Source organism: Mauremys mutica, chromosome 11 (genome assembly GCF_020497125.1).
Source record: "Mauremys mutica isolate MM-2020 ecotype Southern chromosome 11, ASM2049712v1, whole genome shotgun sequence".
Taxonomy (NCBI): domain Eukaryota; kingdom Metazoa; phylum Chordata; order Testudines; family Geoemydidae; genus Mauremys; species Mauremys mutica.
Window position 1 is genome coordinate 29,743,058 of NC_059082.1, and position 24,643 is coordinate 29,767,700.

General features: G+C 41.1%; 1 protein-coding gene and 1 pseudogene across 3 annotated transcripts in view; one reads left to right on the forward strand and one right to left on the reverse strand.

The window, feature by feature from the left end:
* The window catches only part of FAM189A1 (family with sequence similarity 189 member A1), a 414,937-nt gene that overhangs the window by 270,873 nt on the left and 119,421 nt on the right, over positions 1–24,643 (forward strand). The window lies entirely within an intron of this gene.
* LOC123344769 lies at positions 9,521–9,701 on the reverse strand (annotated as a pseudogene).

A 24,643-nucleotide genomic window follows, 5' to 3' on the forward strand; every position in this document is an offset into this window, starting at 1 on the left:
AACCGCAGGGGTCTCCTGGGAACCGCAGTGGCGAAAGGAGCAGAACATGGGGCCACCGCTCCCAGGAGCCAGCACCCTGCATTGGCAGCTCCTCCAACATGGCTGTACCACCCCTAGCCCCATCCCCAGTCCCGCCCCAGTCCTTTCCATGCAGCTATCTGCATCTCCTGTCTGGGGGCTTGAACACAAGAGCACGACCAGGGACAGCTGCCGGTGAGTCTGGTGCCTGCCCCAGTGGGTGGGGCTGCGGGTGGTACAGGCGTGGGGTGCTGGCTCCTGGGAGCGGAAGCACCATGTTCTGCTCCTTTCACTGCTGTAGTTCCTGGGAGAGCCCTGTGGTTCCACGGACATCAATTTAAATCTGCGGACATCCGCATCCGCAGGTAAAAATTTGTATCTGCGCAGGGCTCTAACCATTATCTAAATCACTGATGAAGGTATTGAACAGAACTGGACCCAGAACTGCTCCCTGCAGGAACCCACTTAATATGCCCTTCCAGCTTCACTGTGAATCACCAGCCTTTGGATGCCTTGTGCTTCCAAGCCAGCTGAGTCCAGGCACTGTTTCTAACTCTGCACTTCTAAGACACACTCCCCAGTGCAAACCTGTGTTCCCTCTAAGCTGTGCGGTCCCCAGGAGAGATTCAAGTGCTGTGCAGTTGATTAGCGGCGCATGCACATTTGGCAGGGTGTGGTCAGGTGCCCCTCCCCAGCTGCTTTGCAGCCATATTCCTCCTGCAGCTGCTCCTGCTGGCTGTGCAGAGGGGAAGGAGAGTGCTGATGTCAAGGTGTCCCCTACCCCCCTCACCCTTGTACCCCATATCCACAGAGCAGAGGAGAGGGGACAACCTGGCTCAGGACTTGGAGCTGCTGCAGTCCATCTCGAGCTTCTGGGCAGTGAGTGAGTGAATGCCTTTATTAAAGAGACAGTGAGCTGTCTCTGAGACTTCCCCAGCAGCCAGCTTACACACTCATTCTCTCCCCCCCCATTGCCCTTGTACCCCATCTCTGCAGAGCGGGGGAGAGGAGACAGCTCAGCACAGAGCAGCAGAGATTTCAGTGAGTGCCTTAAAGAGACAGTGCACGGCATCTCTCAGAAACTTCGCACGCGTGTTCTCTCTCTCTCTCACACACACACACACACACACACACACACACACACACACACACACACACAGTCTCTGGGTCACACTCACCTCCCAACACATACTTGTATTATTGTTGTTCTTACTTCTTGGTACTTCCCGCAATGCACATATATTCTCTGTAATTTTATTCTTTCAAAGTGTGTTATTTTAGTGTTTTGACTGGTCTATGCATTTCATAATTTTTATTTCTCTTACACTGAAATTTAATTCTTTTGAGTAGTGAGTTCTAAAATGCCTAACCTGTTCTGTACGGAGTAATTATCCCAATGGTAACTTTTTAAAAATATATATTATATCTAGGTTTTTTTGTTTCTGCTGGTGGCACACATACCTTGGTGACATAACAAAATTTATTCCCAACATGGATGGAAAAAATTAGAGGGAACATTGGTGCAAACCTCCTGCCTGGCAGTCTTCCTTGGGATCTGGGAGTCTACAGTTCAACTACTCTAAGTGCTGAAACTAGTGCTGCAACTTTCCAAGCTTCCCAAATCATGTATGCATGTTCCCCCCAGAGTTGCATCTGTGGGGTATTCTGGTTTAAAGTTTAACTCTTTGGAGACTAAATGGCAAGTACAATAAGGAACACAGGCTTCACCCAGGCGTTTCTAATACTGCAGTATCTCTTAGGGCAGGTCTACACTACAGAGAAAATTCGATCTAAGCTAACGCAATTTGAGTTACGTTAGTAGCATAACTCAAGTAGATTTAGCTTAGATCTACTTACCACAGGGTCCACACCGCACTGGGTCCCCTTACTCTTTTCGTTCTGGTGGAGTACCGGAGTCAACAGGAGAGCGATCACTGGACCCGTTAAATCGCCCTCTGGTGGATTGATCACTGCAGCGTTGATCTCACCAGAAGTGGAGATCTCAAAGCATAAAAGTGTGACAGATTTTTAGGTATAACAACAAAAACCTATACGGTCTCTATCCTGTGGCTATGCTCACCCCTTCATGTGTATCCCAGTCCATGTGTCAGCTGGGTAGGCCACTCCGCCTCTTGCAGCCCTCCTGTTGCCTGGAGATGTTTGGTTTGGGGGAGTAGGGGAGAGAGAGAGAAAGAGAGACTGCACAGATTCTGCCCTTAAATAAAGATTCTGTCCTCACTGTCAATATCCTGAGCCCCAGTCAAGTGATTAACTGGGAAGTCCCAGCCCCCTGGGAGTGCAACAGGGAAAAAAATAAGTTTCCTTTAACCTGGCCATGCCTTGTAGCAAAATCTTTGTAAAGACAATCATATTGATGACTCCTGAGTTAGTCACCTCAGAGAGGTGTCAGACTTTACAATAAGCTCTCTTGGTCTGTCCTTGACATCTCTAAGGGTACGTCCATACTTACCGCCGGGTCGATGGGTAGCGTTCGACTTCTCGGAGTTCGAACTATCGTGTCTAATCTAGACGCGATAGTTCGAACTCCGAACGCGCTCCCATCGACTCCGGAACTCCACCACCGTGAACGGTGGTGGCGGAGTCGACGGGGGAGCCGCGGACTTCGATCCCGCGGCGTCTGGACAGGTAAGAAGTTCGAACTAAGGTAGTTCGACTTCAGCTACACTATTCGCGTAGCTGAAGTCGCGTACCTTAGTTCGACCCTCCACCCTAGTGTAGACCAGGCCTTAGTAGTTACAGTTACATACCCAAAATGTAAGTCATATTCTTCAAAATAGTTGTTACAATGTCAGGTGAGAGTCATAATTTGATACGGACTTGTACTGACATATACAATTTTTGGAAGCAAGGGTGAAGTACAAGGTGGAGGAAAATATTGGAGAGGAGCAACATCGACTTAGGAAGGGAAGGAGTACTATAGATGCAGTATTTGCAATGAGACAGAAGTCTGAAAGACTGATACATGGAAAGAGTAACTGATTTGTGGATTTATTGATCCTGACAAAACATATGACTTGGTTCGACGGGCATTGGTTTTTGGAGTATTCAGATGAATGAGAGGATTAAGCATGTAAGTCTTCAGGATCAGGACTAAAGCATTGTCTAAGGTAATTGGCAAGGTTTTAAACTACTGTAATTGTGACCTGTAGGTAGGGTGATTAGACAGCAAATGTGAAAAATTGGGACAGGGGGTGTGGGGTAATAGGTACCTATGTAAGAAAAAGCTCCAAAAATCAGGACTGTCCATATAAAATTGGGGCATCTGGTCACCCTACTTGTAAGTCATTATTTTGGAAATGACAGTTAATTGTAAAGAGTATCTTGAGATTTGTATCTAGACAGCTACATATTGATCGGTGTGTGGTAGTCCATATTTTCAGATAATGGAATCTTGACACATCTCTAGAGTAGAACAGTATTTAAGAAAAGGACAGAATGTGGACAATGAAAGGAAAAATATATAATTTATCCCTTTCTTGGTCAGATAAGGTACTCTTCATTTGCTGCCTGGTAACCACCTCTTGAGGTTGCAGTGGAACTTTCTTAAGGGCCCCAGGAGTAGTTAGAAATGTTACAGTGTTTACTATATATAAAATACTGCACAATATAAAATTGTGTTTAAAAATGCTAAATTATTGATTTTGACTTTTGATTGATCACAGTAAAAAATTCATGAACACACACAGTAACTGAGGGGTTTGGTAATGCGATATATAAGATTACACCTGAGTCACTTGTATGACTTGAAATTTGGTCAGTAGTAACAAACTGTTCTTATAATTTGACAGCTGTTCAGTGATGTATATGAAAGTCCATTCTCTGGTCGAGAGAGAGCCTTACTATGAAAACAATGCAGTTGGCACAAAATGTTCACAGTCTTTGCTAAGAGGATTGAATGGGAATGGAAACTGAACAGCTGTCTTACCAAAAAAGGCAGATTCTTGTATGCAATGCTATGTTAAATGTTAATACTTAGTGGGAAAGAATATGGTAGGTTGAAAAAATGGAAAATTAATCATTAACTTTTTTCCCCTTCTGGTAAAGTTTAGACAGGCAATGGGATATCATCATCATTGTAAGCAGATGTTGTATTTTAAAAAAAGTTCTTTCATACAGCGCTAACATTCTGCATATGCCATGAAGAATCTGTGTACCAAAACTGTGAAGTCCTGTTTTCAAAAGTGACTTAAGCTCTTGAAAATTTTACCACCCTGGGGAGGGGGGAAAAAGATAAACATAGCTATTTTCAGTATTTACTTTTTAAAAAAATTATCTGTGGAAAAAAATAACTTTGGGTTGCTTTTACCTGCTTATACCTAAAACTGGAAGCCCTTGACATAAGGAATTGCATTTTAGGTCTATAGTTGACATTTTAGGAATATTATTCCCCTGAAAAAAAATATTTCTCCTGTGCTACAAGATCTGTTTGATTTTAGCTTCTCAGTTTTTCTGTATTAATTATTTTAATCTAAAGCTGTTTCTATTTCTGCATTTTCTATTTCCCATTTATCTATTTTCCTTTTATTAACTAATGCATTAATTTGCCATGACTATTATCCTCAAATCCCCAAACTAAGTAAAAGAGTTAGTTTTAAATGAATGGTGTTCACTAATGCCTGAACTATAATCAGAGGTGCATCTCTTCAACACCTTCCAAAAGGCTGAGGGAATCTTTTTATGTTCTAGCTATTTAAACCAGACGAAAAACCTTAAATTATTTGCCTCTTTTTGCATTTTAATAAAACAGTCTCTTTTCAGCTCTAGACTTTAAAATATTTTTAAATGAATTATCAATAAAAAAGAAGGTTGTCAGAAAATAATAATAGTTTTACCGCTCTAGAGTTCCTTCACGTGAAATATCAACTAAAGTTCAGAGGCACAAAAATATGGTTGAAATGAAAGCTTGAGAGAGAAAAAAATTATTAGTATCCCTGTAAAGAGTTGGCTTGGTGCCTTCTGCAGAAGAAAAATCTATGATGGGGTCTAGGGGAGGAAATCCCTATGAGACTTACCCCCTTTGGAGAACAAACTCTGGGCCCTGCCCAACAACCCTTCAGATGCATCACTATCCATAGGTCCATTGAATTGTCTCTGTGCCTAGTGGCCTGTAGAACCATAGGAATCATAGAATATCAAGATTGGAAGGGACCTGAGGAGATCATCTGATCCAACCCCCTGCTCAAAGCAGGACAAATCTCCAGACAGTTTTTTTTTTAAACCCCAGTTCCTTAAATGGCCCCCTCAAGGATTGAACTCCCAATGCTGGTTTTAGTAAGCCAATGCTCAAATCACTGAGCTATTCCTCCCCCCTTCAGTATGTTTCTCCTTAAGTATCTCCTGTGGAGATATTATTTTCCTTGGAATCTGCTTAGCCCTAGCCTGCTCATGGTTGCTGTCCAGACTCTACCCATGTTTCCAGCATGGCCCAAGCACCCACAAAGCACTTCCAAGGTGACTGAATGAGGATGTGCAGCTGTCAAAATACCCTCTTCTCCACCACTCTCCCCCAGTTCTTTCAGCATATACCGGTAGGTATATGGCGTATATGTGTCTATGTTTATTTATTTATATATGTGTATATATAAACATATTGTGTATATAAATTCCCACAGAAAACAAATTAACTTAGGAGTTCATGTTGCTTATATATTTCTTCACAACAGCACCAACACTAGCAATCAAGCTAATGATCAATTAAGGTATCTTGCTTGGAGGTTGGCCATTGTTTTGGATATGCATTAGCTTTCTCAGCTGCACAGAGACACTGTTGCCCTTCCTAATAGACACACACATTCAATAATATGATCATCAATTTATGCATCAAAGAAATAAAAATCAAACTGCAAGATACAATATTAACTCTGACCTTCCTGTTACATTATTGAATCATTTAATGAGAATTATAATCTTAAAGTTACAGAGTCTTATCTCCTCTCCCTACCTCATCCATGTAAACATCATGGATAAATGAGAATTATCAAGGAGACAATCTTAACATCTCTGTGTACTGTATACCAGATTGAATACAAAGTTGATTGCACTTAGACTTTTCTTACCTTTTACAAGCTTCTACTATATATTTACTTTATGACTTTAAAAAGATTAGATTAGCTATTCAATTACTCCTTCAGTTGCACTAACAGGTCATCCCTAAGATAATAAGAAGTTAAGGGAGGGGAACATGTCCTCCTAATTTCCCAGTGGTTGCATTTATAATCCCAACTCATTCAACAGATTCACACCAGTTCCGTTTGGTGCCTCCCACAGTACTATGTGATTGAGCAATTTTTCTTCCTTAACCATAATACTCAGAATAATGACACAGAAGACCATGCTAATTATTTAATCACAGATATAAAATACAACTTGGTGCTGATTCTTGATAACTAGACATGGTTTAAATTTTCATATTTGGACATTTTTTGACAAAAAGGGGGAAGTGGAAAAAAATCCATTTTTTTATCAGTTGTAATTGTCAGGTCTTAGCATCAAGTCATGCCTTATTTAAAGGAAGAAAATCTAATTGGCAGAGACTCTCCATTCCCCTAAGTATTCTGAGGATTGCTTGATGGCCTTTAATAAAACAGAGCTCAACTGTTGTTCTGGTGATCCATTCTGGTGCTGCACCTGCCTGTAGCTATCTTTCTTTCTGCAGTGACCTCATTTCCTTGCCTGCAAATCACCTGGCCATATCATCATACACATTCAGTGCATATCTTGGGTGGTGTTTGGCATTCTGGCTCACACTTCATACATGTCCTTTCACTTTCAACTCAGAAATTCAGTGCTGTCTTTCAGTAGTCGCTGCAGGTGATGAATAGCCATACTCATGATACAATTGCCAAAGAATGAACTATTTCCTTTCAGTCGTGTATTTTTCTTGCTATGACTTTGGTATCATTTGCCATTCGTCTCTCTCGCGCGCACGCCAAGAGCATTTGGGGAACGTTATGTATGTACTTTATACAATCAAAACAAAACACAATCCTCCCCACATAGCTTTAATTTAATTCTGTGTCTGACTCATGATTTTATGAGTAGGTTCTTTATGCTAAGTCAGAATAAAAACATGGACACAGAATGTGCAAATATGTGAACTGCATTTATTTTAAACAAATAATTGAATAAAATAAAATAAAAAAATATTTTAAACAAATAAGCATCATTAGACCCAATCCTCCATACCTTGCATGTCTGTTTCTCTGATTTAACTTTGCTTGGTATGTATCAGGAATTTGATAGCCCAGGCATGGGACTCATTTGAAACAACATGGTTTATGCTTTTTAGGAGGGCATATTGTAAATTAGGGTGCATTGTGCCATGATTGGCATTCTGAATTATGATTCAGGGAGCAAACTTAAATTGAAGCACAGCTGAGTGTTGAGCTCTGAGAGCCTCCAACGCAAAATAGACAGTCACCGATCAATTAGATTATATATTCCATTAAAAATAAATTAAAGCAAATTTGTTTTAAACAAACAGTGATTATTATTAAAATGAAAATTATTAAAATGGCTTGGTGGTAGAGAACTTTGTCAATAACAACTTGAGAACTAAGTTTGTGTTTTTTAATTGTAAATATATCAAAGAGAGAGGCAGTTCTCAACCAGTGGTCCAGGGCCCTCGGGGGGGCTGCGAGGACGTTTCAGGGGATACGCCAAAATGAACCAGAAAGGAGGACCAGCGTTAGACTCGCTGGGACCCAGGGCAGAAAGCCCAAGCCCTGCTGCCCGGGGCTGAAAGCTGAAGCCCGAGCAACTTAGCTTTGCAGGACCCCTATGATGTGGGGCCCTGGGCAGTTGCCCTGCTTGCTACCCTCTTATGCCAGCCCTGGCTTTTAATTTACGGGATATGCAGAGAAACAGTTGTTGTGGTATAGGTGGGCTGGGGAACTTTTACAGCATTGGGGGGAGGAGGGGCTGAGAAAGAACAAGGTTGAGAACCCCTGATTTATCCTTCCTTGAGGGGAGATGTTTCTTCTTGCCAATGTGACTGTTATTGGAGTTATAGCTTATTATACTAAGAGTTTTAATATATGTTGCCAGGGCCACTTCTGAAACCTGATTATACCTTTATATGACTTGCTCTGCAACTCCTGTGAGGGCCTGTGTGCACTCTCCACTCCCACGGAATTTGGTGAGACTTGAGAGCATTGAGTACCTTCCATGATTGCCCCTAAGATTTTGGTTTACATTATCACTTAGGTCACTCGCACACAATATGTGAAGTCCCATAACTATATAATTTAAAGACTTTTGTGGAGGCAAGGATCACATCACCTTATACAATGGCTTTTGGATCTGGAGGGCATATAGGAGTGAGCAAATTATCCAACAGGATGTAGCTTCATAACGTGGAAACACGCACACACAGAATTAGTGAGGCTGATTACTACATTAAGTTTATATAGTAAAGTAAATTGACATCAGCCCCATTTTCTAGTTCTATGAAAAAATAAATGTGTCTTTTATTCATGTTTAGGGATGAAATGCTATTTTTTATTTTAATCTAAAATGAGTTTTTATTAAAGATTAATAAGTAGCTTCTAGAGTCAGTGTTCCTCTTGTGTTTAACTTTTTCAAGAGCAATAAAATTTAGAATCTCTTATCTGTTACCTTCATCAACAGTGATTTTCTTTGTGCATGTTACCTATATTTTAAATAGTAAGTGGCTTATATGAGGGGTGTCATTTTGTTTTGAAAGTGAAATACAAAAATATCAGTCATTCAGTAACTAGTGTGTGTAAAATGGTTCAAATGATACCACTCATTTCCAACTGAACATGGTAGAAATAAGAAACACAAGTTTTCAGCCTGAGTATTTTAAATGGGGAAAATGGAAATAGCTCCGAAGTGCAAACCTGCTTTCCCATCCCAGATTTTTACCTTTAACTTCTAGCATCTTTTCTTTGAATAGCTCTATCTGTTAAAATAGTTACATTTTAATGTTGCTAACAGTTATTACTGGTTTTTGTATTTTTGCAGAATTAGGGCTAAAAATTAATAGAATTATTTGAGTAAACCATTAAAAGTGTTACAGCATTAGAAAGATTGTGCCTGAATATATCAATAAGAATCCAGCATGATAGACTGGCAGCAAAACCCAGCAGTACTGACGCACTTTATCAATTTTGAGGCTCTCTCTTGGGACTTCATGCCCAGCAAGCAGGTGCTTAAGAGCCTTTTTTTTTTAAAAAAAAGAACAGGAGTACTTGTGACACCTTAAAGACTAACAAATTTATTTTAGCATGCGCTTTCGTGAGCTACAGCTCACTTCTTCGGATGCATAGAATGGAACACACAGACAGGAGATATTTATACATACAGAGAACATGAAAAGGTGGAAGTATGCATAACAACAGGAAAAGTCTAATCAATTGAGATGAGCTATCATCAGCAGGAGGAAAAAAAAAACTTTTTGAAGTGATAATTAAGATGGCCCATAGAAGGTGTGAGGAGAACTTAACATAGGGAAATAGATTTTTGTTGAGCGCGAACGCAGTCCCCCACTACCACAAATTATGCAGTCGAGTTTCCCGCATTTGGGGAAATCGCAGGGGTCAGCACACCCGCAGGGTCAGCACACCCGCAGTGCAATGGATGAGCCTCACCCTGGGAAAACCACCTTCGTGATCATGGTATCTCCCCTACCAGGTAAGTAAGGAAAGAAATGCTGTGTATTATTCTGGGTAAGTCAATAGTGCTATTAGCAAGTTCCAAAGAAAGGTATTTCCACCATCCCTTAGCTGGAAGGATTGTTAGTATGACACAAGGTCATTGATTGGGGGAAAGAATATAAAGGGTAATAAAGGAATCTTTTGAGCTACTATAAGGACTTCGTAAAATCCACAAATGTGGAGGGAAAATCCAAACGATTGGAGAGAACAGGAATTGATGGAAAAGGCATTTCTTTAATGCCAGTCTTTCTTCAACTACTTGGAATGGCTATTAAAATTCAGAGCCTTTTTAAAGCTCACATTCTTTAATATGACACTTAGCTTGGGCTAAAGTCTCTCTCACTGAGGACACATTGGCTTTGAAAAGATATCAAGAACATCTTACAAACTGGAAAATGACTTACATGTAGATCATGAGGGCCAAGACATTTTTTTTAATTAATGTTGTGTATAACAAAATATTTTGTTCAAAATAATTATTTTCAAATTCTGAGATTAAATTTATTTTAAAATGCCCTTACTTGGCTGCATATTCTCTCCATGGTTTCATGCCAAGCAGAAACAGATGGAAGTGAATGTATCTTTCAATCAAGCTCTTGTTTCAGGTTCAGCTAAACTGGGAAGAAAACAGTCTTTTCAATATTTAAAATACAAGCTGCTAAACACCCTTGAAAGTTTAAATCTCCTGCAGCTAGAGCAGGGAAATAATACAGCTCCTTTCTAATGTCTGCCCTGAGGGCTATGAGCTAACGTTGCACAATACCTAAAGTGGGGGAGGGGAGAAGGTTAGGGGTTGTTGTTGGGGTGGATAATTGGGGGATGTTTGGTTGGATTTTTTTGTTTGTTTTTTTTGTATCAAACTAAAATAGGCAGACTGGGAGAAGATTAATATAATAAAATAATTTATGATGGTGTGTGTAATTTTAAACTATTATAATTTCAATTTATCCTGTTAAAAATCTTTAATCCAGAAAAAAATGCAGCCAAAAAACTATTTCCAAATTAGAAAAATACACATAGTAGACTGGATGACTTGGGGCATGTCTACATGGGGATTCTGAAAAAAGTTAAAAAGATTAAGTGATTAAAGCTGTGATGTTAATGTGCATAAATTAAACTGCATTAAATTGTGTGTGGATGCTCTCATTCAGAAATAAAGTGGCTTCAGTTCACTGAAGTGTAATCCTTCTTCGAGTTTAACTTTTCTGAGTGTCCCTGTGTAGACAAACCCTCACTCGATTGAAAATGGGATTCAGAGTCTTGGCCACAGGTTTCAAATCCAGACTATGTTAGTAGTGAATGAGTATTACCGGGGGCGGCTCTAGACATTTCGCCGCCCCAAGCACGGCAGCATACCGTGGGGGGCGCTCTGCCGGTCGTCGGGAGGGCGGCAGGTGGCTCCGGTGGACCTCCCTCAGGCGTGCCTGCGGAGGGTCCGCTGGTCCCGCGGCTTTGGTGGACCTCCCGCAGGCACGCCACCGGAGCCGCGGGACGAGCAGACCCTCCGCAGGCACGCCTGCGGGAGGTCCTCCGGAGCCGCCTGCCACCATCCTGGCGACTGGCAGAGCGCCCCCTGCAGCATGCCGCCCCAAGCACGCGCTTGGCATGCTGGCGCCTGGAGCCGCCCGTGAGTATTACTGTAAACTGGCAGCCATTGGGTGACCTATTTGAAATGAATAAATCCTAGTGAATCCGCAGCACAAAAAAACCCCAGTCATAATTGTAATTAATTGGCATGGTAGCAGAATCTCTGCAGAGGCCCAAGATTGAATGTGTCTGCAGACTGAAATAATTTCTCTACCCTCCAAGTCAAAGTTGAAGCACACTGATAGAGTACTGTGGGGCAATTTGCATTGCTCCTGACTGTGTTGTACCTATTCTGTGGATAAACAGAGGACCTCAGAGTCCAAAGTTGTGAATTTGACACCTTCACAAGCACTAAATTGACTAAGCTCTCTACCTCCTGCCCACCAAAGGGGAAAGATAATAGGTGAGAAAGGTGGGCATTAAGTGAAAGATTTCAGTTTACACTGCAGATTTCTCTTTAGGCTGAATCCAAATACATCAAATATTCCAATATTTGGGAATGTTTGGATCCAGGGTTTTGGTTAGCCACATCATGGAGCGAAGATGTTTAGATCCCGGGGTTCATCTCCACTATGAATGAAGCCTCTGTCATTGTGATTGTTATGTCTGGTCTGCAGGGGCCTGTTGAAACATAAAATCTCAATTCCATGGACTAGCAGTGTTTTGCAGTTACATTTGGAGGTTTCATTGTAAGTTTGGACATCTCTAATTCCTTGATTGTTAGTGTTGCCTGAATATGGACTAAAGGATCAGGCACTAAGTGAACAGCTTTTTTGCTTGATGTCACACTGCCTCGTCTGTTGGGGAGCAAAAGATGGTAAATAATAGTCCCGTATTCACCTCTCTGTGCAATATCCAGTGCTTGTAAATTTTTTTCCTTTAATGGGAAACATTTATTACAGTGTGTAAGAGAGTGTGGATAAAAATAACAAACAAGCCCATAAGCACATAGACTCTATAAATATTGAAGAAATGTAAAATAAAAAAAGATGATGTTGCCCAATCTCAAGCGATCTCCCCTGTAAGTCTGAAATCTCCTTTCTACAATGCCGTTCCTGCCTGGATGTGATCAGAGCCAGATCTGTATAGTAGGCTATAATCCAATGCAAACCCTAAATAGCATAACCTCTCCTGCAGGAGAGGCTTCTATAAATAGAATGCCCTCAACTGTTTGTTCTTCCCACACTGAGAACTGCTCCTGATGAAGAGGTTGTCCAGAAGCTGGAAGTTTGTAAATAAATAGCAAGAAAAAGGGGAATGGGGAGACAAAGACCAAATGGATGCGTGAGATAGCAAAGCTAGGGCTAGTGTACATCTTATTTTGATGCAGATTAACATTGTTTTCCACATTCATATAGATTCATATCAATTGTGTATATATATAATGAGAATTGGTCCCTAGTTAGAAAATATATATGTATCCCACAAATCCACAGAGCTGGGAGAAGAAAGGGAGAAATATTTTAGTATTTCCAAGTGCCTTTTCCCCATCTATTGCATGTATATACACTCCAAACCTGGAGATTAAACAACATGTATTCTATATTTCCTGGACAGCCATATAAGACATAATGTTTAATACTATATAACCTGATCCTTTAAAAAAGGGTCTGTACCCTACAAAATACGTGACCAATTCATTGCTAAACATTAACCCTCATGTTTAATGCTTGTCAGCACACAAATTAATATTTTTAATCCGTGGAATTTCAGAATCTCTCAGTTCTAATGAGAGAGAGAAAAATGATTCTCCCTTTTTATTATATGATGTAAAATATATAAAACAGAAAATATGGATTATTCAAATGTTCAAGCTACAATTCTCAGAACGTTAAAGAGGGATAGTAAAAGAGAATAATGTTCCTGTGAATCTATTAGCAAAAAATACACACTAAAAATTATTACACAAACAAGTCATTTCTATTTTTTCCTTTCATAGGGCTTGGCCACATTTTTAGTCAGAAAATTAAGATAGATAAAGGCCCTTTCAGTTAAAATGTATAGAGTGGGAATTGAGATTGTTCTCTTCAGGTTGGCTATTTATGTATCAGGTCACTACACAAATATAAATGTAAACTCCATGTACATTTAAAACAAAAGCAGAAGATTGGGAGGTACATATGGTGCTCAGAGATAAGGATAAGCTATCACCATTTGCTATCTAAATTATCCTTGAATCATAAGCTCATTAAAATTTTCGAGAGCAGATTTCTTTTATGGGAAGGGTAGAGAAAAGGTTGTGATAGTCAATTGAGTTTCCTTATTATGTAAAAAACAAAAAAAAACACTAGTCTGTGTCTGTGTTGAATGATTATTATTAGTACTTTTATTTAGAGCTCGTATTTGGAAACCAGGATTTTCAGTTCACCTCCACTATCCTTTTTAAGCTGATATGAGTGACAGGATCATTTTTCTATGACAGCACTTGGGAGGATTAGAATTCACTAATTTGATCACAATGATAATTCACACAAATGTGAAAATGTAGTGTGTGTAAAGAGGCTATATGGAGTATTGTATGTTCCTGGTTTGAAGGGAAAGATTGTTCTGCATTTAGGCTGCGTGATGTGAGTAAGACCAGAATACACAGAGTATTTATAGAAATGAATTGAATGATATTGGGCATGTTTTAATACAGGATACAGTAAAGGAGATTCAGGATTATAGCATATGAAGAAAGATTTCACTCTTAAATTCTTACAGCTGCTGATACCTTAGAGAAAAGTTAATAATAATTCTTGTATATGTTGCATGATTTTTATCTGTCATTATTTTGTACAATGAATAATTGCATGAACATGAGAAGTTTTTCTCAGTAGTTCATTTTCCTGTTGCCTAGAGCAGACCTATAAATAAATAAATCACATTTTACCAGATAATCAAACATTCTAAATGATGATTTTGCAAAAAAACCTTTTCATTATGATGAAAGTCAATTTTTCACAAGTGAAACAGGCTTTCTTATTCTTTCATATAAAAATAGCAATAATAACTGGTACTTTTCACATGACGATCTCAAGGTCTTTGTACACCCTAATTAGTATCACCTCACAGTTTCCTTATAAAGTAGACATTATCACATCTCAGTCAACATGGATTTGCTTTGAGGACCTGCTGATTGGAAACCATATACAAGAAACGAAAGAAAAATTCCAGAATGAAAATGAGAGTTCCCAGGTTTTTTGCTGGTCTTCAGTCGAGAATTTTATTTTTTTTTGCTTTGTAATCATTTGTGTTCCTGAAAGTTATAAATGAAGGCTACTTGTTTTTAAGGTGAACCCTGCTACTCCATCTCAGTGACCACAAGCAAAATGTTACTAAGTCTGAATCTTTAGTTTGATGCAGGGTGTCTCTAACAATTAGATTTTTGTGGTTCCATATAAAAGATGCAGAGATGAACAGAAACCTTCTGAAATGGCTCCAGTCCTTTTCTTTCTGACTGAACCAAGCAGGAGGAGTTAGCTCAGTAGTTTGAGCATTGGCCTGCTAAACCCAGGGTTGTGAGTTTAATCCTTGAGGGGGCCATTTAGGGATCTGGGGCAAAAATCAGTTGGGGGATTGGTCCTGCTTTGAGCGGGGGATTGGACTAGATGACCTCCTGAAGTCCCTTCCAACGTGGATATTCTGTGATTCTTTGAAACAACAGTTTTCCATTGGAATTTGCTGATTCATCAAAATCAAAACATTCTGCAAAGACACTTGTATTTTTACAAAGTTCATCCAGAAACCAGGCAGAATTCTGATGGAAATGTGCCTGGCTCCTTGCAGGCTGCTGAGGGTCTGCAGCTCTGGGGCAGCCTGCCAGGTAGACTGGCCTGGGGTTGCGAACCCAAAGGCTTCCAGGATTCTGTGGCTGCAGGGTAGCCTGCCTCAGGGTTGGAGACGTCAGGGCTGCCGGGTTTGTTGCTCTGGGCCCAGACTGCTCCAGAGTCAGTGTCCCATCCCATCCCATTTTGCAGAGAATCTTGAAAATTTTGTTTTTTGTTTCAAATCAGAATTAAACTGATTTCAAAATAGCGAACTCCTCTGTGAAATGGAATACGTTTCTCTGCTCAACTATCATGCTATCTGGAGTGGCTTCAAGGCAGACACCCCAAACCGGTGGTGAGTTCTATATTTAGATTTCACCAGGTCAGTAATAAATGTGAACTCCTGGATCACTGTAGCAGTCTTTACATCGAGTCACAGATAATCCCCTTAGACTCTCCAGTCTATTTTGCCACCCAGGCAAACTGGACTTAGTGATAAATGGTCACTTACACCAAAAATCACACAATATTCAGGTTGCTGCCAGTCCCAAGAGACCAGTCACTTACCCTAGATCAGTGGGTACCCTAGATCTGACACCAAAGACAACATCTGTAGTCAATCCCGTAATAAACTATCTAAGGGCTTATTAACTAGGAAAAAGAACAGAATGAGTTATTTACAGGTTAAAGCAAGCAAACAGAAGCACAAATGAGTTGCAATCTAAATCCTAAGAGTGACAGAATTGTAGTGATCTGTCAAGTCAAAGTGTCTTTCAAGGTGGACCGAGGAAGTAACCCCTGGGGATCTCTGGCTTCAGTTTGGTGGCTCTGGCCCTGTGTGAGTTCAAACAGCAAAGAGATGGAAAATTTTCCTGTGACTGTTTTATTTCTTTCATTCAACTTCCAAGTCCACAGAACAAACTTCCTTACATGTGACATTTCCAGGGACATGATAGGACCATTAATCAATAATTTGTATTGCAATGTTCCTTGATGGCCCATCTGATTTTGATGGTCTTTCTGGATGTGTAGGCGGGGCGGGGAATACAAGTGCCTGGGTTCATAAATTTAAAGCAAACATTTTCAAAGTTATAAAGCAAAACTTAAATATTTTCTTATAGCATGGAATACCAACATTACAAAGTGAGATTAATACATGCAGCTACTTGCAAACATTTAATAAAGTCTAATCAGTAAATGCGTTCTTATAAGAGCAAAAGCATTGAACGGGTCTGGTCTCCAGCTATGAGTTTGCCAGTTCTTAACTAATGCCAGCAGCCTGGGCAAGAGTTGGTATCTGGCCTACCAGCATCACAAACTCTGTCTGGGTCTCAGTAGGGTTCTCAGGCCTAGCCTGAAGAAAACTTCAAAAGAATAATCTTGAAAAGTATTCAGTCTTACTGTTCTGGAGGCTCACAGATTGCTGGGCGGTTAACAGTTCTCTCAAGTATCCTTCTGGGTTAATAGCATGCCAAGAATGGAGTTGCATCGTTTCTTCAATACCAAAAGATGTAAACAAACATGCGTGAACATATACACACGTGTGTGATATGTTAACTTCCGCTTATTAGCAATCCCTCAGTGGGATGTGCAGAGCTTGGGCCCTCAGTGCCAGGGCAGGACACAACACAGAGTGAGTACGGAGAGGTACCATGCAGCCCAAGAACGTCCTTCCCTGGCTGTAGCCTCACAAACCTGCCTGAGGCTATGGCTCAGCATGTCCCAGCACTTCCTTCTGAGGCGGCAGCCCTGCAAACCTGCCTTCTGGGGCTGCAGCAAGAGAAGGAAGCACTGGGACATGTCAAGCTCTGGCTGTAGACAGGTTTGCAGGGCTGCAGTCAGGGAAGGAAGCACTTGGGGCTGCATGGTACCTCTGTCTCTTCTCTCCAGGCTGCGTCCTGTCCTGGCCCCAGGGGCCTATGCTAGGCACATCCCAGGATTCCCAGCGCTTGCTTGCTTCCCTGGCTGCAGACCCATAAACCTGCTTGCATCTGGGGCTTTCCATGGGGAGGAAGGACCCCAGGATGTGCCAAACCCAAGCCCCTGAGTCCAGGATGGGACCCAGTCTGGAGAGTGCACGGAGAGCTACTGTTCCTGCTTCCTGTGGAAAGCCATGGCATCCAGTTAGCAGCTTCCCTGTCCACAGCATCCCCGGAGCCTGGGCTCCATACATCCCAGAGCTTCCATTCCTGACTGTAGCCTTGCAAACCTGCCTGCGGACGGGACTTTCCCCCAAAATATTGTCAATAGCCAGCTTGCCTGTTGACATCTGGACCAATTAACATGTCTCTATTGGACAGTATCAGTTCCTGGCAGAATGTTTCCATTAACAAAAAGGTGTAATTAATGGGGTTGCTATTCAGCGGAATCTACGCACGCACACACACACATATATAAACAAACAAAAATTACATTAAAAGACCATTATTACACTTGTGAAGTGAACCACTCAGAGGTTAGGACATACACTGTCAACCTTAATTCAGGCAACCTTAATTTGGCCTCCTTGTGTTTATGCTTTATGATACATGCTCATATACTGTTGTTTTCACAGGACCCCTACCTCATTGAGTGCACAAGATGGATCCTCTGTGAGGATGAAAAAAGGAGGCTATTGTCTGCCTCATTTGTTGCATACATTGGAAGATGTGGGGATTGAGGCAGGAAGAGAAAGGAGAGTCTCATAGTTAAGGCTGTTGAATGCTGCCCTGGAGAATTGGATTCCGTTCCTGCCTTAGCCACAGATTTCTTGTGTGATGCTAAGCAAGTCACATAAACCAAACTCTTCACAGGTGGTCCCTAATTGCATGTTCCGTATTTTCTCAGTGAGCAGCTTGGGGCTTTGTGGCCTGAATTCTACAGGTGTTGAGCACTCCTAACTGCAATTGCAGTCAGTGGGAGCTGTGCTTTGAGCATATGAATGCTATATAATGCTAAGTACTCTGAAAACTCAGGCCTTAGGGATCTCTCATTGGGCTCCCAACATTTGTGGATGCATTTGACTTTAATCTCTGTGCTTCAGCTTCCTATTGGTAAAATGGGGATAATACCATCCTCTCAGCTCACAGAGGTTTTGCAAAGATACATTAATGTTTGTGAAGTACTCAGATACCATAGTGATAAGTGCCAGAGATGAGCCCATGAAGAAACTAATAATTCTGTCTTTAGAGCAGCATTTTCAGTAATTAAAGAAGAAGCCCACACACTGAACAATGAGGACAAAAAAAATAAACTATTGAATATCTATGCTCATTAAGTGAGCACCATCCATCTTACATCCTGAATGAGACAGGGATCCTGTGGGGAAAGAAAATAGTATGTGATCAAGTAATTAAAAACTGTCATAATGCATATGCACAAGGGGGCTGAATTAAGATTGCACAGGCAACCTTAATTTTAGCATTTCCTAACCTCTGAGTGCTTGATTTTGCAACCTTAATAGTGTTCTTTTATGTAGGTGAGGGTGTACAGATCCCAAGTTTCAAATGTAGGTGTCCTTATAGGAAGTCCAAATACCATATACTATACAGAAATCAGTAATAAAGAGGATAAAGGTGCCTAAACAATTTGGGCAACCAAATCTAGGATTTGAGTGTCCTAATAATTTGTCCATGTTCGAGAATTATGTTCCCAACATAAAGTCTATATCATCAGAGATCATGTATCTGTTTACATGGTGTGATACCACTATAACTCAACATACAAAATCAAGACTGCTGGCAAATGCAGAAAGGGGTGGTTATAGTGTTGAACCTTCTCTTGTGTATTTTAGGAATAATCTCAGAAACAAATTATCAGCACTTCTCTGCTCTATACACTCCCACTTTGTTTTATGAGACACACAGTAAGGAAAAAGTTATTCCAACTTCATTTTAAATGAGTTCTAGTTTACTTTACGACTTAGGCTGTTTAATCTTCTAATGATGTTTTCCTTTATTCCATAAAAAGATGTACATTCTAGGCAAGTTAATACAGTAGGACCTCAACGTTATGAACACCTTGGGAATGGAGGTTGTTCATAACTCTGAACAAAATGTTATGGTTGTTCTTTCAAAAGTTTACAACTGAAGATTGACTTAATACAGCTTTGAAACTTTACTATGCAGAAGAAAAATGCTGCTTTTAACCACCTTAATGTAAATGAAACAAGCACAGAAACAGTTTCCTTATCTTGTCAGATCTTTTTTTAAACTTTCCCTTTAGTTTTTAGTAGTTTACGTTTAAAACAGTACTGTACAGTATTTGCCTTTTTTTTTCTTTTTTTTTTGTCTCTGCTGCTGCCTGATTGCATACTTCCAGTTCTAAATAAGGTGTGTGGTTGACTGATCATTTCGTAACCCTGGTATTCATAACTCTGAGGTTCTACTGTATTCATATTACCATTTACCTTTCTTGCTTCTTTTGATATAGTGAATTTACGGCTTTTCTTAGCACAAAATGTTTTACCTTAAATTTCCAGAATATCATTGCAATAATAACCAATAAACTTCCCTCTGTTGCCATATATTGATTACCTTATATTTAATCTTATTTTAGGAAAAATGAGATATTTCACAGCATTTTTTTATTTATTTAGTCTGAGCCCCATAGTGTTTTAATAATATCCTTTTATTACAGCTCCATCACTTTTATTTGACTTTTGTTACAAAGTACATTCTTCTGAGTTGAATGTCATGCTGTCATCAAAAATTGCAGCATGAAAGAGCTTTTACTAATATTTTTAGGAAAGGTCTGCTTTGTGCAACTGCAGTCTTTTGAATTAAAATGAAATATAAAGAAAGAGTAACCAAAGGACACTACAGTGCCAAGTAAAATAGCTCAGTCTGGGGATCTCCATCTCTTGGCCATTAAGCCAGTAGAGGTACAAAGATGTTCCTGCATCTAGAGCAGTGCAAAATGTGGCCCAAAAACCTTAAAGCACAGTTTACCAGGTTTGGACTTTCGTTACAGAGCACTAAACAAAATTTTACCTTTCTAGCAAACCAAGGTGCCTTTATGATTTTGTTTTAAAACTATTTGAAATTTTTTTTTCAGTTTCATTGGGAAGCTTGGATTTCCATCTGAGTTGGCTTTGACCTTTTGGGTTGTAACCTGAAACCTGAAGCTAAATTTTAGGGGACCCATATTGATGACATGCACTGCAATTGAAAACTGGGGTAGCCAGAGATTGAGTTCTAGGAAGATGAAAAATACAGTTAATTTTTACCTACACTTGAATGCAGATGGGAGTGATAATTGTATGCAGCCAACCCTGAGGATGTTAATTTGAGAAGCATAGGGAAAACTTTATGGTATTCAAATAGTACCTTCATTTGCAGAGTCAGTGTCTTTTCTGTGTTAACAGCTTTAACTTTTAGACATCAAAAAGTACTGCTGCCTGAGCCTGTTTTTTGCTTCATGCATCACAAGAGAAGTCATTTGGGAGCTAGGTGTGTAGGCACTTTTGCAAATCCCACTAGGCACCTATCTGCATCTTCAGGCACCTAAATCATTTTTAAAATTTGGCCCTAGAATGCTATGAAAATATTGCAATCTCCAAGCTGTGAGATAAAACAAGGGTATCATTGGACTATTTAAATCTGGCTTAGACCTGACCGTTGGAACACAAGAAAAATTTACAAGGATATTTTCATTGTCCTTTTAGTAACAAAATCCCAGACAAATGAAACCACCCCAGTACAATTAATTAATGGCAGTATCAATGAATAGACTGTTTTGTGTTGTGCCTTAGACAGCATGTTAAATGTAACCTCTTAGCATGGATTTCCTAGATTCTCTCCTTCACGGCTGCAGAATCTAACAAAGGTGGGAAGTGCCATTTCACTAGTGTGTTCCCCATTTTCCAAGTAGAAGCACTTCCCTTGGGTTGCTCTGTGTTCTGGCTGCATAGGTCGGGGGAAAGCTGGGCTCTGTCAGATGTCCCCCTACTGCCCTGGAGAAAAAAATGAAGGAAAAACTAGTATAAGTTACTGCATGCAGATAGGGTTGCCAACTTTCTAATCGCACAAAACCGAACACCCTAGCCCCGCCCTTTTCCCAAGGCCCCATCCCCTGCTCACTACATTCCCCCTCCCTCAGTGGCTCACTCTCCCCAACCCTCACTTACTTTCACTGGGATGGGGGAGGGGCTTGGGGTGTGGGAGCAGGTGAAGGCTCCAGCTGGGGGTGCAGGCTCTGGGGTGGGGCCAGGGATGAGGAGTTCAGTGTGCGGGAAGGGGCTCTGGGCTGGGGCAGGGAGTTTGGGTTCAGGAGGGGATGAGGGCTCCAGCTGGGGGTGTGGGTTCTGGTGTGAGACCAGGGATGAGAGGTTCAGGGTGTGGGAGGGGGCTCTGGACTAGTGCGGAGGGAGTGAGTCTCCAGCTGGGGGTACAGGCTCTGGGGTGAAGATGGGATAAGGCATTTGGGGTGCAGGAGGGGCCTCCAGGTTTGGGGGGGCTCAGGGCTGGGGCAGGAGGTTGGGGCACAGGCTTACCTCGGGTGGCTCCTGATCAGCAGCGCAGCGGGGCTAAGGCAGGCTCCCTGCCTCTCCTGGCACCACGCTGCACACTGGAAGCGTCCAGCAGGTCCAGCTCCTAGGTGCGGGGGCCAGGAGGCTTCGCGTGCTGTTCTCACCCACAGGCACCACACACACCCCAGCTCCCATTAGCCGTGGTTCCCAGCCTGTGGGAGAGCAGAGCTGGTGCTTGAGGTGGGGGCAGCGCACAGAGCCCCGTGGCTCCACCGCCTAGGAGATGGACCCGTTGGCCTCTTCCGGGGCGCAGCGCGCTGCTAGGATAGGTAGGGACTAGTCTGCCTTAGACCCGCAGCACTGCCAACTAGACTTTTAACAGCCCGCTCAGCGGTGCTGACTGGAGCTGCCAGAGTCCCTTTTCAACCGGGCGTTCCGGTTGAAAACTGGACATCTGGCAACCCTACATGCAGAGCTTGAGTAGCTTCCTGTTCCATGTTGTGGAGTTCCTCTGCTAAGGAGACTCTAGGGGCAACCAGCAGTGAGGGAGTCCCTGACTGCATGGTTCTAAAGGGGCTGCAGAGAGGAAGAAGAGGAATAGAGGCAAGTGTCCTACACATGAATGCTCCATGCCTCTGTAAGATCCCCAGAGATTATCTGGTTTAGTAGGTGCAGCTCATGTGATCTCTTCCTAGGAGAAAGGTTAGAGCCCTCTGACCATTGGAAGAATTCAAAGGGAAGTTTGGTTCCTACAGCAAATCAGTGACAGAGCCAGGAATATAATCTGGAGATCCTAACACCTTTTCTCACTCTTTAAGCAATAAACTTTTAAACTGCCAAGAGGATGCCCTCAACTACTAGCACCGAAGTATGAAAGGAGAAATGTATCTAAAAAGCCACCGGCTTTTCACTCCTACATCTCCTGTTCTGGCTTCCGTCCAGCATGAGGAACAGTGAAGATGATGGAAGAGGCTGAAATAAAGTTCCTGGTTATCAGTAGTCAATCTTCATGTCTGAGATGAAGTTCTAATCAGTAGCTTTTCATAGAAGTTGCCCCATTGTGCTTTATAGAAGTAGGACAAATCAGCTTTGCTGTTACTTTCTGTTTGCCACAGTATAATCATGATGATAATATTAGTTCATGTAACAGAGTCTACTTATTTCGTTTTACCTTAATCAGCAAAGTCACATTTCAATGAGGGTATGTGTATGCAAACCTTACTCATGAGAGCAATTCCACTGAAATCAAGAGGATTGCTTATGTAATTAAGAACTGCAGGATTTCATTCCAAATTGGTGAAGTGTAACTCTGTGTATGGTATATAATTTAACACTTTTTCATTCAGGGTTTTACAGCTGCCGGTATTGTGGAAGCATACCTTCAGTCTAAAGTATGCTTCAGTCTAAATCCTTAGACTACTCAGTTTAATAGTGTAGACATAATGCAAACCTGCATCTCGTCACTTTGAGTGCTCATATTAATTAGCATAGTGCTTTAGGTCCTTTAACTCTGCCACTTTGGAGGATGACAGCACTTGTAAGCTCTAGACTTACTGTAAAAGCGGTGTCAGCTAGCTGTGAGGAGCAAAGATCAGTCTTTAAATCATACTTTTTGTAGGTTTGATCAACAAACATTAATTCCTTTTAAATGATACTCTAACTACCAAACTAAAACATGGTAGTGAACTTCCAAGTGGTAGTTTAGTGCAAACGTCAGGTTCAGAATCACTTATGTATGCAGTTTCTTAAAATAGAATCAATGAGGGAAATAACAAGCTAATGCTCTGAATCACGCTCTGGTGTTCACAGGGTGCTGGCAAGTACAGTAGTCTCAATGCACAAGGCAAATAAATGTTCATCTTGACTTGACATATTTCTGTCAGGCTTATTCATTTTTACAGCAAAAGGAGTTCTTGCAGAACAGCTGAAGTGTTTCTGAATTTTTCCACAGGGATCATTGCTGCAAAGCCTTGAATACATATGGGCGATTTAAAAATAATATAGTAAAGTTTCTTTATGGTAGATTTTAACTATAAAAGAGTTTCACAGAGAAGGGAATTGTTTTAAAAACAATAACAACCTTGGTTTAACTGAGAAATGACAAATGAGGGACTTCCTCAGTGTTTAAGGTAATGCAGTAAGAATTGTTATCTACATTATATTTTCACATAATTTATGAGAAATTTTACTATACACCATGTGTTAGCATTTTGAATATGCATTTTGAGATCATTAGCATTTATGGCTACTTTTTATGTTGTTTGTACTACATGTTAGTAACACAACCCGCTAACAAAACTACCAGCATAGATTTTAATGTTGATTATGAAAATTTAATTGGGAAAAAAGTTTCCTGCAGCTGCACTGTTTTTAGAACCTCACTTGAAGTCAGTGGGAGCTCCATGTGTACATAGCAGCTGTATGCTCTATCCCTTCATGAACATGTGTTTGAGAAACATAATTCCAGTGCTTTTAGAAACTTTCTTTCACACGCACAATGTTAGATCTGGTAGTAATTTTACATCAATAGATGCTATGGCCCAAGATTTGATTATTTTAATCCACTTTCCACCATTGCTACATGCTGTATAGATTTTTTGTTGTTGTTGCTTTATCTCTTAGCCCATATTTTGGTGATTTGGGCATAACTAACTTACTCGGTGTTTTTAACATACTGCCCTAGGTCCTCAATCAAATTTATAGCAGTTCACTATCATCCAGGATCTGGAACTCTCTGTGTTGTCAATCTCCTATTGTGGGTTGCCTATTATTTGTATTCCAGTAGTGCCCAGAGGCCCCAACTGAGACTGGCACCCTATCGTGCTAGAACAGGGTGTGACGGGTTGGATCTCAGAAACCCCCTTGGGAACTGCCAACTGATGTGCCAAGACTACTTCTGCCCCTGCTTTCCCTGCCAGCTCAGGACTCCAGCACCCTGACTTGCTGAGCCAGACACGCCCGTCTGCTCCAACACTGACCCAGGGTCTGAATTACGTGCCCCAAAGCTGCAGACTTAACTGAAAGCAGCTTACAGAAGTGTTCCTGTCTTTAGCACTCAGATGCCCAACTCCCAATGGGGTCTAAACCCCAAATAAAATCCCTTTTACCCTGTATAAAGCTTATACAGGGTAAACTCATAAATT